This window comes from Cebus imitator, unplaced genomic scaffold (genome assembly GCF_001604975.1).
Source record: "Cebus imitator isolate Cc_AM_T3 unplaced genomic scaffold, Cebus_imitator-1.0 Scaffold507, whole genome shotgun sequence".
NCBI lineage: Eukaryota > Metazoa > Chordata > Mammalia > Primates > Cebidae > Cebus > Cebus imitator.
This window is the reverse complement of record NW_016107822.1, coordinates 315,425-329,959: the sequence shown is the minus strand read 5'-3', so window position 1 is coordinate 329,959 and position 14,535 is coordinate 315,425. Positions and strand designations below refer to the sequence as shown.

Sequence of the window (14,535 nt, the reverse complement as noted above, 5' to 3'; positions counted from 1 at the left end):
GTTTCATATGGATATTACTTTAAGGTCACTAGGAGTTTCTTAGACTTTCCCATTACAAGTGAGACAATCCCTTTGGAAAAGATACAGCTGTGAAAGACTTAAGAGTATGCAGAGGATAAAAACTGTGTCAAAAAGGTTTGAATCGGTGTGTATGTGCCTCTGTGCAAAGTAAGCTACCAGCTTACAGGTTGTTTGCTCAAACAGGGAATCCAAGTTCTCCTTAGGACAAGTCGCATCATGACCAAGGTCAAATTCATGAAGTTAAGCTTTAATGCATAAAGCAAATTTTTAATTTAAAATTTTTATTTGAATCATAAGCTTTTCTAGCTAATGTGATCATGATTATTATGTGATCTAATGCATTTTTAATTTTTCAAAAGAAATGGAAGACCTGTATCAAATGAAAAAAAGAAAGCAAGAAATGGAGGGAAGGAGGGAAGAAGAAGGAAAAGAAGGGAAAGGAAGGGAAGGGGAGGGGAGGGGAGAGGAGGAGAAGAGAGGGAAGAGGAAGGAGAAGAGAGGGAAAGGGAGGGGAGGGGAGGGGAGGGGAGGGGAGGGGAATGATTTCATGAAGAATCTCACAGGAAGCCAGAGCTCTATAATATGAGAATGCCTACCTCAATCAACAAACTGCTCCAGATGTGATTCTTGTCAGGAGATTTCTAGGAATCTAAGAAAAATATTACTAATAATATTGCTTCAGTTTTTCATATGAAGAATGTGCCACATATATTTTTTTAGAGTGGCTTCAAGTGATCTTCTCCTCCTCCTGTTTATATCTTTATGTAAATGCTCCCCAATCAGCGTGCATGGGGCATGGGACTCATTTCTAATCAATAGCCTATAGCAGAAGCGATGCATGGTTCACTTCCATGATTATTTTATATTACAGAAAACTTGTTTTTGCTAGCCAACTTGTCCTAGTCACTCTCTCTTCTCTTTCTCTCTTCGAAGAAGCAGATGCCATGAATTCAGTAAATGTTCCCAAGAACCATGCAAGTGGGCACAAAGATGCTTCCCTAATTGAACTTCCAGACTGTAAACCACAAGTGTCTGAAACAGAGTTCAACCAATTTAGAAGGTATATTTTGCTAAGGTTTAGGACATGCCCATGACACAGCTTCAGGAGGTCCTGATGACATGTGCCCAAGGTGGTCAGGGTATATCTTGGTTTTGTACATAATAGGGAGACATGAGACATTCATTAATACATGTTAAGTGTATATTGGTTCTGTCTGGAAATGCAGGACACTCAAAGCAGGGGGTTGGGGAGGGTTCCAGGTCATAGGCAGATTTAAAGACTCTCTGCTTGGCAATTGGTTGAAAGAGTTATTGTCTATAAAAAGGTATGTCTGGGTTATGATAAAGGGTTATAGAGACCAAAGTTTTACCATGCAGATGAAGCATCCAGGTAGCAGGCTTCAGGGAGAATAGACTGTAAATGTTTCTTATCAGACTTAAAGAGTCTGTTTTATCCAGAATTCTGAAAGGGAGGAGAGTATAAAGAGGCATGTTCCATCCCCTATTCTCATCGCAGTGGGAACTACATTTTCCAGGTCAACTTTGGAATGCCCTTGGCTGAGAAGAGAAGTCGATTCAGATGGTTGGGAGGCATCAGAATTTTACTTTTGGTTTACAAGATGAAAACTTGTTCCTGGTCAGCACCTTAATTGCAGCCTTGCAAGATCCTTAGCAGACTTTTAACCCACAGAAACCAGGAAACAAATAAATCTGTGTTGTTTCAAGCCACTAAATGTGTGGTTATTGTTATGCAGCACAGAAAACTAATAACAGGGAACCAACACCTAAGAGGTATACTTGAGCCAGAGCCAAGGACACAACCACTCCTTATGGTTACAATTCTCAATTCCCATGCTGCCTCCCAGGAAAAGAAATGTAACCCAAACAGCCTTAAACCTTCCCTCAGCCTGGCTAAATTTTAGACAGGTTTCTTCCCCTATGGGCCTCTGACCTCCCTTTTCGTAGAGAATTTACTTAAGAGAACTTACTCCTTTGAGATGCAAAGCTTTTCCTGGACACTTGCCAGTTTTACAAACCAGGAACCTTTGCGAAGGGTCTGGGAGCCATCCCTTTGTAAGGCAATCATCAAGAAAGATAAGGCCCCTATCATAGTCCCTGTTGGGGGTGGGGGACATAGGAGCCTAACTTCAGTGAGTTGCCACTTAGCAAATACCCTGACCAACCTTCTCACCAACTTGCTCCAAGACTTTCCCATAGCTCCTGAGCTTAAAACCTCTCTTGCCTTTGGTTTTAGTGGCATTGAAACAATCTATTCGGTTGTATAATCTTGCTGCAATATGTCTTGACCCTTATTGCAATCATTCTGAATAAAATCAATCTTACTTGTTGAACATTTTGACACTTGAGATAGACAAAACAATGAGAAGTTGATTTATAGGATTTTAACATACTGAGGTTCTTAAAAAGAGGGTTTGATAAAAGGAAATATAATGGCTCTTGCCTAATCTGTGAGGGCTCTGTAAAAAGGGGTACAAAAGTATTCCCCTTGTCCTCAGGAATACTGGCTTTGATTAAGACGAGGGAGAGTCCCACAAAAAATCACAATGACTAGGCAGTGTCTACGGCACAGATTCCGCTCACCCGTGCATCTTGCTCCACTCCACTTCCTCTGCAGCTTTTCTGACAAAAAACATATGGCTGAAATCTAGAAATTCAGTAAGCAGAAATTTAAGGAAGATAGAAAAAATAAAAAGAAATAGAAAGATTCATAAAATAAGACAAAAACAAAACCTAACACTGCATTCCAAAGAAACTGTCCAACAGGAGACACAAGCGGGCATGTCGTAATGGGGCATGTACCAACAACATGCACTGTGCCTTCCACAAGCATTGCCTTCTTATTTTACTGTTTGAAGCTATGCAGCTTTTTAAGATGCAAAGAGGCTGGATCAAGTTTAAAAGGCCATGCTGCCCCTTTCACATCAAATAATTGAAAACTACTGACAAGGCAGGACTCCTTTGCTTCTCCTGTCTGCTTATTTGGCTGGCAGAGAAAGAAAAGAACTTGCATGTTGGGGAAGGAAGAAGCTGGGTGGGATGACAGTGAAATCTAGAATAACAACCAAGCTGGCCCAACGTGTCTTAAAGGATATAAAAATACAGTTTAGTCAGAGTGCCATATTTTGGTGTTCGATGATTTGAATTATTAGAATATACAATTTTTAAATTATGCAAATAAGTTTTAAACCTGAAAAAGGAAAACTGTGAAGCATAGCACTGTGTTTGCTCAGTTCCGTGGGGGTACCATTCATACTTTATTCACATTGAACTTAATGGAGTTGTGCAACATGGTGGCCTACCTGTACTTATTAGTTCTTACTAACAGTTTGAAGGAGTTGGAATTTCTCTTCTTCTGCAGTCCTAGATGACCTGAACATATATAGGCTCTATAGAATTCAGTTTTGGAATATGTCCATTTTACTGAAATGGTTAGTTTTACCCTTTGAGATGTTATTTTAGTGTTGGTTTCACCAAACTGATGTGCAGAAACCAAAAATCTAATTTATACCCTTTGGGTGAGATTTTTCAGTGTTGTGACAAAATTTCAAATCCAAACCACAAATCTCAATGGTTTCATAATATCTATCCCAATCCAATATTTGTAGCGGAAACAAGAAACATGACAGATTGCCACAAATGTGCCATTACAAAACAACATTTAATTATGCATGCCAATAATTTATATTCGCACTTACAGAGTGGCACAAGGCTTACAAGTAAAACGTTTTTTAAATTTATATTTTCAAATTCCTTTAATGTGTTTCCTTAATAACTTGAGAAAATTACAAATTCCAACACACACATTACATACCACAACTTAGTCATTTGAGACATTCAATCTCAATAATCACTAAACTAATGGATTGAGGTTTTTTTTTGTCCCAAAGACAATACTTATCCTCCGATTTTTCAAATTGCATAAATATTCTGCCTTCGACCACAGAGAATACTTGATGTTTTATAATTATGTGTACATTTATTAGTGAGGATTGAGAACTCTTTGCTTAAAGATAATTTTCCATTTGACTGATAGATATTATTTCTGTTCTCTAGCAAAGCTTTTTCTGTTTTTAAAAAAATAAAGTCTATTTCTCATTGCTAATATAAATGCATTTTCATTATGAAATCTGGGCCGGGCGCAATGGCTCACGCCTGTAATCCTAACGCTTTGGGAGGCTGAGGCGGGCGGATCACGAGGTCAAGAGATCAAGACCATTCCGGCCAACATGATGAAGCCCCGTCTCTACTAAAAATACAAAAATTAGCTGGGTGTGGTGGCATGTGCCTGTAGTCCCAGCTACGTGGGAGGCTGAGGCAGGAGAATTGCTTGAATCCGGGAGGTGGAGGTTGCAGTGAGCCAAAATTGTGCCACTGCACTCCAGCCAGGCGCCTGGCAACAGAGCGAGACTCTGCCTCAAAAAAAAAAAAAAAAAGGAAAAGAAAAGAAAAAAAGAAAGAAATCTGGAAAACAAAACAGGGGAAAGGAAAGGAAGAAAGAAAGGCTGGATGGGAGAGAGGGAAACAGTGGGCAGGAGGGCAGGAGGGAACTTGTCAAAGAAAATTACTAACATTTTTGGTGAGTAACCTTTTAGTGTTTTCTCCCTTCTCTGTGTAGTATTTGTTTAAGTTGCAGTCACTGATGGAATTCTTTTGTAGTCTACTTTACTATCTTAATGATATAGTAGTACCCCTTTCACTCTTATCCACTGTTTCAGTTTCTGTGGTTCAGTTATCTATGGCCAATATCAGCCCAAAAAAACAGAAAATTACAAAAATATATGATTCATGAGTTTTAAATTGTACTCCATTCTGAGTAGCATAATAAAATCCTGGGCCATCCTGCTGTGTTCCACTCAGGACGTGACTCATCTTTTTGTCCAGTGTATCCACACTACAGATGCTACACACCTGATAGGTCAACAGTAGCCTAACATTACGGCACAATGCCTACTCCATTCACTTCATCTCATGATGTAGGCATTCTACTATTTCACATCATCGCAAGGAAGGGTGAGTATAGTATAACGAGATATTTTGACAGAGAATGATCAGGTTCACATAACTTTTATTACAGCATATTGTTACAATTGTTCTACTTTGTTATTATTGTTAATCCTTTAGTGTGCCTATGTTATAAATTAAACTTTATCATAGGTATGTATGTGTAGGGAAAAAAAGCAAATATATAAGGTTTGGTACTATCTGCAGTTTTGGGTTTCCACTAGGGGTCTTGGAACAAGTCCCCCACAGATAAAAGGAGACTACTTTATAAGAAAGCTTTTGTTCTAGGTGATTACTGTTTTTTTTTCAAAAATCACTTTAAGTTACTATGTAATATTTCACTGAGTAAATGTATAATGGTTTACTTAATTCTTGCTTTTCTATTAAACATATGCTTAAGCATCAGAATATACTAAGCAAAATCTCAACTACTGGGCTGGATTATAAGGAAAAGAATCTGCATATTCATTCCTATTAATCATGATTTGAGTAGTGTAAACCTGTCTAATTTGTTTAGATTTGGTTAGAAACCATGTTTGTCAGCAGTACAATGACAGAGCATGCTTTTAGTGAGCTTAGATATGAGCATGTTTTGAGGTACAGGGAAAGAGAGGTGCAGAACTTCATAAGAAGATCATCCTTCTACTGAACAAAAAGTTGAACGAATAAATGAGCTCTCTATAGTTAATAGCTGGAATTTGTCACCTAACATGGGATAACTTGGCAGAAGCTCTATAACTAATGGTTTGCATATGCCTGTGTGTGTTTTCCTATAGAAGGACCACAGCCTTCATTAGGTTCTCAAGTAGTCTTTGACCAATTAAAATGTACAGAGCTATTCTAACTGGCATGAGATGGTATCTCAATGTAGTTTTGCTTTGCATTTCTCTGATGACCAGTGATGATGAGCATTTTTTCATATGTTTGTTGGCCTCATGTATGTCTTCTTTTGTAAAGTATCTATTCATATCCTTTGCCCACTTTTGAATGGGCTTGTTTTTTTCTTGCAAATCTGTTTTCGTTCTTTGTAAATTCGTGTCCTTTGTAGGGACATGGATGAACCTGGAAACCATCATTCTCAGCAAACTGACACAAGAGCAGAAAATCAAACACCACATGTTCTCACTCATAGGCAGGTGTTGAATAATGAGAACACATGGACACAGGGAGGGGAGCACTACACACTGGGGTCTGTTGGGGGGAATAGGGGAGGGACAGCGGGGGTGGAGAGTTGGGGAGAGATAGCATGGGGAGAAATGCCAGATATAGGTGATGGGAAGGAAGGCAGCAAAGCACACTGCCACGTGTGTACCTATGCAACAATCTTGCATGTTCTTCACATGTACCCCAAAGCCTAAAATTAAATAAATAAATAAATAAATAAAATGTATAGAGCTGTTAAATACAGGAAGACTGCAACAGGTATCCAAAAAATGTCAGACATTTTCATGTAACATATATTCATTTTATATTGTCTTATCTTCCTTTTATGTGAGATTAGGGCTGCTTATTTTTATTTGTTTTTAAAATGTTTTACATTTTTAAATGTAAAAACAGGTAAATAAACACCTAGAATTTAACCCATTCGTTCTCAATGTTGTTTTTCTTGGTCAGACACATGTGACAGATGAATTTTACAAGTAATGCATTAATTGGGCTTTTGTTAATGGTCCAGCAGGTTGTGCCTTCCCCAATACTTAGTAACTCTTGGCCTGAGGAAGATGGGAGCTACGATCCTTGTCATGCTCTGAGGACAAAGGCATGAACACTGATCTTGGACTATATCCATTGGGAAGATAAAATGCTCTTTCTTAATTCATGAAATGATATTACAAAGGCTCATGCCAATCATGCATATGAACAAAGGATCAACTTCTATTTACATGCTACTCTCAGCTTGAAATGTAAATTTACCTTTCTTGTCACACTCAAGAAAGTAAACAATGGTGCCATTTAAGATCTCCTTATAAGAACCATGCTTAATTATATTTGGTGACAAAAAAGATTGTCATTTATGACTTACCTCATAATATACTAATGTACAATGACATTGTGAGAAGAAAAATTTTAACCACTAGATTTTGGAAGTTGTATTTCTATTTATTTTTAATTTCACCTGTTCCAACAAGTTGTAACTTAGTATTACTTATATATAATAAAACAAGATAAACTAACAGGATACCATAATATTTTTAAAAAATGGATGAGAAAAGGATAAGATAACGTCAGAAACAAAATTGAAGACAGAATATATATTATAAGATGAACTCCATTGGCTAGATCTTGGTCGTAAATTGAGATTAAGTTTTGGAAGATACAGCTTAAAGAGCCAAAAAAGGACATACTTTTGTTTTGTTTTGTTTTGTTTTTGAGACAGAGTTTTGCTCTCCTTGCCCAGCTTGGAGTGCAATGGCACGATCTCAGCTCACTGCAACCTCTGCCTCCCAGGTTCAAGGAATTCTCCTGCCCCAGCCTTCCAAGTAGCTGGGATTACAGACATGGGCCACCACGCCTGGCTAAATTTTGTATTTTTAGTAGAGACGGGATTTCTCTGTGTAGGTGAGGCTAGTCTTAAACTCCCAACCTCAGGCTTTCCGCCTACCTTGGGCTTCCAAAATGCTAAGATTAGAGGTGTGAGCCATGGCGCCTGGGCAAAATGACACACTTTTAAGTGGAATATCCATGTCTAAAGCCACTAGCTCCTGATATAAAATGGTGGCTTCCATGTCTACTTATTTTATCCTTAAGATAAAGTCAGCCATCTGTTCACAGTGGAAGCACAACTTCCTTATACTAAGACCAGACAGAAATTTATCCAATGAGTCTTCATAGGAGGACACTATGATATGTAAATATACTAGATGGAATCCTTGGCTTTATAAGGCTTTATAAGTCTTTGTCTCCTAATTTCTTCCACACAGACTGTTGAATTCACACTACAATTACAATTCAAAAAATATATATTTTAAGAGAGATTAGAATAACACAGTTTGGGTATATATTGTTTTGCCAGCCCATCTTTATCAGAGGGAGATTATAGTGTATTTCAACGTGGGGTTGCAAAGTGCTCATCTGCTTTCAGGAAGTGACCTGCAGGAGTGTTTTGCGGAGCTGAGAGATGATAGTTCCCTAGATAAGTATTTGCTCTCCAGCATGCCACAGGTCACACAATTGCCTTAATTCAATTTTGTTATTTTCTTGGCCTCTCTAGTCCCTTGAGATTATAATCCCCAATCTAGAGGGTTGTGTACCCTGGATCTCTTTCAAGGAATCCTCCATAAGTACCCCATCTCATTTCAGCGTTTCATGACCATTTTGGAGAAGTGACTTCAAAATAATGTCCTCCAATAAGTGCCTTGAATGTATCTATTGTTTATTGCTGAATGAGCAGTGATTATACAGAAAAGTAGGCAGGGATATAATCAGCATCAACTTGTGAAGGCTAAAATACTCATATGGATCAAAGGAAGGCAAGGATTGGATAAAGGAAGGTACTTCCTATTAGGCCTTTACTAATTTGGGAGAGTCTAACCAACTGAGTATCTGAAGACAGCACGTTTATTCTTTTTTTTTTTTTTCTTTTTTTTGAGGCAGAGTTTTGCTCTTGTTGCCCATGTGGGGGTGAGTGCAATGGAGCGATCTTGGCACACCGCAACTTCTGCCTTCCCAGTTCTAGCGATTCTCCTGCCTCAGCCTCCCAAGTAGCTGGGGGATTACAGGCATGTGCCACCATGCCCAGCTAATTTTGTATTTTTAGTAGAGATGGGGTTTCTTCATGTTGGTCAGGCTGGTCTTGAATTCCTGATCTCAGGTGATCCACTTACCTCGGCCTCCCAAAGTGCTGGGATTACAAGCATGAGCCATCACACCTGGCCAGCTTGTTTATTCTTTCTATTCTCAACATATGGGCAACTTACACATGCTGTTTATATGGGCATAAAAATCACAACTGTAAATTGATATGTAATCCTCAAAGAAAACCATGTTATTCATAGGAGCTCACTAGTATTAATGTAAAAATATTATGTAAACACAAGCATTGTTAGCTCATGTGTGATTTTTGATTATCAGTTCATCAGGCAAGGTAAGTATAAAAAACTGATTTTTTTTGGCACATAATAAAATGTATAATAGTGATTAATACTAAAATAATCATACTAATGTCCACTAGCTCCTGATACAGAAGAGTTGCCTATGAATGCATCAAATCCTACTGCTCTTTTATCCATTAAATGAACACAGGGATTAGCTGAAATAAAAAAGTAAGAAGTAGTGCAATTACACAGCTAAGTGAATGAATATATTAAAACTATATATTATATGCACTGGGAAAATTGTATATAAAGTTGTCAAAATACATAGTTGAGGGTTAATCAGTGAGATGTATTTTATTAAAATTGTAATCCCCATACTCCTCAATAGCATTCATCGTTTGCCTTTCCTGCTCTATATTTCTTCATAGGTCCTATCATTATCTAACATACTATGTATTTTATTTATTTTTCTCATTTTTTGCTGAGTCTGCCACTAAATCTTAAATTCCATCAGGACAAGAATTATTTTTCTACTTTGTTGAGCCAAGATTGTGTATCTCCAGCATTTATAAATGTTCCTCCTACTTAGTAAGTACTCAATAAATGTCTACAAATCATTTACAGTCAATTTTCCTTAAAATGCAAGTCACAAAAAAATAGGGACATTAGAATTTCTCCAATGGAAGATATTATTTTTGATATTGCTTTTCTTTTGAGATTTTTGTGCCAACAATCATAGCCCTTTTGTTTTTGTCTACAATCATTTCAACACATTTTTTATCTGTGACAATTATCGCTAGACCAATCAATAAAAAAACTGATGCTTTTAGCAAAGGGAGTTCTGATGAGATGATTCAGTAATGATCAATGCTTTTGGGGAAAAACAAAATTTCTGATTGTTTATTACTGAAGGGCATGCCGACCAAGCAGATCTCACAGAATGATGTCATGTATATGTTACTGGATGTCCTTGCAGTCGATGAGAGCACCCATCTGTTTCTGTCATTTAGGATGATTGAAAAGTTAGGATGACAGAATCTCAGAGCCTAAGCTACTTTTTCACTATGACCATTTATTCACATAATATATATGCTATTGAAATGTCCAAATTTATCTGTTGTTCATGACAAGTCATAATGCAAACAATGAAAGGAGAGAGGAACAGCTGGTAGGAAAGACTAGCAATCTGTTTAATGAGTTAAGTCAGGTCTGAGTGATATCATGTAACATACATGTCCCAAAAGCACATTTTGCCCATTGACGGTCATCTTAAACCTCAGTAAAAATTCAACACAGATTCCAACTGCTTGAGCCATCAAGGAATTTCTTTTTAAAACAGGTTCTCATGTGACTATGAGTTTACCCATAGAAATAGAACCTCTCAACCCAACCAAGGAGAATTTGAAATTTAAAATAAAAGGATAACCAAATCAAAAATTAAGTTTGGCTTCCAAACAATATAAAAATGCTAACTAGCATCTCCTTACTAGTTTTGTTCAGTGAAGTCAGTGTCAATGGCAGCACTATTTATCATAAGTCTTAACATGAATTTAATTCTGAGCATGATTTTTTATCCTTATTAAAAGATATATATTCCTAAAAGAAGTGACAAGTAGAGTTGAATACAAAAGTTTATGAATTAAAATATTAAATTTGATGGCAGTCATTGCTTTTTCCTAATTAAAATATTTTAAAATTAATTTTTCCTTATTTTTTATTTGAAATAATCTTTATGTTTTATCGTCTGTTGATCAGAGCATGCAAAGTTCTTGATATGCCTTGACAGAATCAGTGTGACATAGAAATCAGACAGGTCGAAGTTTTAACACTAGTTTTGTCCCTCATTAGCACTGTCACCTGGACCAAGCTACACAACCTTTCTAAGCCCCAGTAACCCGATCTATGAATGGAGTTAATAATGTTATCAAATTTAGAGTTGACATAAGGTCTAATTGAAATTCTTTGCACCATTTAGTACCTTATAAAAAGACGATAAATATTTGCTGTTATTGGTAGATACCAGTATCAAATATATAGTATTAATTTGTCATACTTGGTCACATTTTGAAATAACCTAAATATAAATGGTTATATTTTAGACTTCATTTAAAAGCAGGGAATAGCTGAGTGAGCTCTAAAAGCTGTGGGGTAGGTGTGTGATTGCTAGTCTTTCATAAACTATTCGAAGCTGATCTTCTTGGCAACCACTGGGGCAAGCTGTCTCTAAGGTAAGTTCAGCTTTCCGGGTCTATTTCTTAAGAGCTCTAAAGAAGTTTAAACAAAAATCACTACTTGACAATATTCTTCTGGCTGCTTGAAAGGCCAGCTTTTTGCCTGGTTCCACGACAAGCCCAAATTCAATGACATCCATCTCCAAGGCTACTTCAGCAGCAAACCTCTGGGAGGTCTCTAACTCAGCTGTCTCTTCATCCAGAAGTGCTCTACCTCTGAGACTGCAAGCTCCCAAGCTACCCTCCTGCCACAGGTGACTTAGCATCCTCATTTCAGATTTTATCCATCACTCCTACTAATATTCTCCTCAGTATCATTATTCCTTCTCATAAAGAACCACTTCCCCTAGGTTTCTAACACCACTGGTGGAAAAAAGTAAAACAAAATTAGATCTCTAGCCCCAAACGTTCTGTTGAGCTCTAGACTTACATTTTCATATGCCTACTAGTATCTCAAATACAACATACCCAAATTCAAAGCCACCATTTTTTTTCTAAAAAGATATTTCTTTCAGCTTACCTATTTGTCTAACTCTGTAAGCAGAAATGTATGACCCATAAATTTAATATTCCTTTTGTGTATCTGAAAAAGGAAAAAAACACATATCCTAGTTACCTGGTCAAACATTCATTTTACTAAACATGCTTATTAATAAGTAACTTTCTCATAATAGAAACTGATGAATTTTTAAATTAATAATATTCACTGCCTAGTTAACTAAAGGAGATCAATAGAGGATCTGCTCAATAACTGTCTAATAAAAAAGACCATAACTGTTCACTTCCTTGTTGACAAATCTGACTTTACATAATGGCAGTTTATTTCATACCTTGGCATCAAAGACATTAATTAAACTACGAAAGTAAATCACTTGAGATAATTACCACATTATTTTAATGATTCAAAGTTTACTAATTAATAAGTTTGTAATAAATTCTGTTATTCAGAATTATATCTTCGAACATTTCCGTGATTTTGTTTGATGGATACTATTTACTCTTTTAGGATAAGAAAATGTAGAGAAAAAGCTTCCAATTGGATGTCTAAGTATTTATTGGGTCAACTATATAAAACAGATCAACATTCTCCTTTTCAAATACAGTAACTACTATGCTATCAGAAAATGCTTCTGACAGATTGCATGACTACTCTGGGAGCTGCACTGTTCTGTTAGATATTACTGATAAAATGGGCATTTTATATATATCTAAGTTTATACTAGAAATTATATTTGATAGGTTGGAAGTCATATTTGGCTGAGCTATCTATCAAATGTAATTTACATCAAAGACAGATCTGACTAAGAATTATTTCATAAACATGTAGGAATTATATTTAAAAACATACCCTTGAAATGACCTGCCTTGATTTAAATTTAGACTCAGCTATTTACTGTATAACTTACCTTGGGCAAATTACTGAACCTTTCCAAACCTCAGTTTTCCCAATTATAAAATGGCAATGAAAAAATACCAACCTCCTTGAATTTTTACAAGAATTAAATGTGTGTGTGTGTGTGTGTGTGTGTGTGTGTGTGTGTGTATAATATATATATACACATATAAATTCATGTAAAGGGTTAATGTATGACTCACAGAAAAGATTCACTAAGTGTTGACTATAATTTTTTGAGGAAGGGCAATATTGATTGACTACTGTTTTTTGAGGAAGGGCAATATTGAGGAGTAAAATTAATTTAAGGAAGAAGAGAGTAATAGTCATTGCTGGCTATGGTGGCCCATCTGGAACAGCCTCTGCAAAGACACCAGCTGCAGTAGGGGAGGTGCTGCCAGGGTTGTGTGTTTCATGGAGCCAGCAGGAACCAAGAGCAGGTGGGAGCCCTGCCTGCCTCTTTTTGAGTTGGCAGGGCAGGAGCCCCCCAACCCCCATTCCAGGCATAGCTGTAGCTCCCCAGCCATAGCTGTGGACCTTGGGATTTCTGTGCTCTTGGCCTAGAAGCCCCCCTTCCCCCTCAGGCTCAGAAGTACCTGCTCCCTCTGCCTGGCATCTCCTCACTCCCAGCACCCACTACGATTTCAGGGCAAAGTTGAGGCCAAGCACAGGTACTACTGTGTTTGCCCCAGCTAGGTGTGCTTGGGGCACTTCCGACTTACCAGCCCCCTGCTGCCTCAGCCCCCTTCAGACTTTGGGTGATGCTAAGCATGGAAGGGAGTTCTGAGGGGGTGCTAAGGGCAGCTTGGTGCAGGCCTGCAGGTGTCCTCCAGCACAGACAACCTGGGCACCCTCGATGACATGTAAATGGTGACAAGAGGCAGACAGGCTCCTGGGCATAAAGGGTCAGGTGCCTGGTGAAACCCCACTTTTAAGCCAAGGACAGCCTGAAGCTTGGTGACCTGTCAGTTCCAGATGAGTCCAGGGCCTGGAATGAGAACTTATGATGCTTTTTTCAGGCCTGCCCGTGGCCTTCCATGGACCAATTAGCAAGTATTTCCTTCCCTCTGAAGCACATAAAAATCCCTGACTCAGCCAGACTCAGGCAGATGATGGAATGACACACCTGTGGCTAGGTGCTACTGGATTCCTCTCCACTAAGGGCTGCACACTTGTCAGAACAACCAGCCTGACAAAAGGAACTGCCCACTTGAGGTCTCCTAAAAGCTGTACGGTCACTAAATAAAGCACCTCTTCACCTTGCTCACCCTCCAGCTGTCTGCATACCTTGTTCTTCTTGTATGTGGAACAAGAACTTGGGACTTGCCAAATGGTGGAACTGAAAGAGCTATAACACAAACAGGGCTGACACACATCTCTCTTGCTCACCACATTGCTGGCAACAAGAAGGAGAAAAGAGCTGCAGGCTTTTGGGGAGTTCAGACCTAGAGGCTTCCAGAGCCAGGGCTACGACCCCCTCTTAGGGGCTCTGTGGTTTCTGGTGTCTCCAAGATTCTGGGTGCCACCATGTTCCCCTCATCCAGAGGTGGGTGCCCACAGCTGAAGCCGCTTGCGATGCATCTGATCTAGCCACAGGCTTACACAGAGCTGGTGCCTGTGCTGGCGCCTGGAGCTGCCCACACCACAGTGGCCAGTGTGCTTGGTTGTGTGCAGTGGCAGGGCCCCACACTCCAGTGTCTTCAGAGGCATGAGATCCGAGTTGGTAGTGCTAACCAAGTGCAGGATACCAGGCCAAGTGAGTAGAACAAGCTCCGTGGGCCCGAGCAAAAGTCAGGCAAAGGTGTCACTGGCCACAGAGATTTCCAGCTAGAAA

The 14,535-nt window shown here is 38.5% G+C and overlaps 1 protein-coding gene across 6 annotated transcripts in view; it reads right to left on the bottom strand.

The window, feature by feature from the left end:
- NAV3 (neuron navigator 3) overlaps positions 1 to 14,535 on the bottom strand; it is a 618,166-nt gene that overhangs the window by 416,252 nt on the left and 187,379 nt on the right. The gene's annotated exons all lie outside the window — the stretch shown is intronic.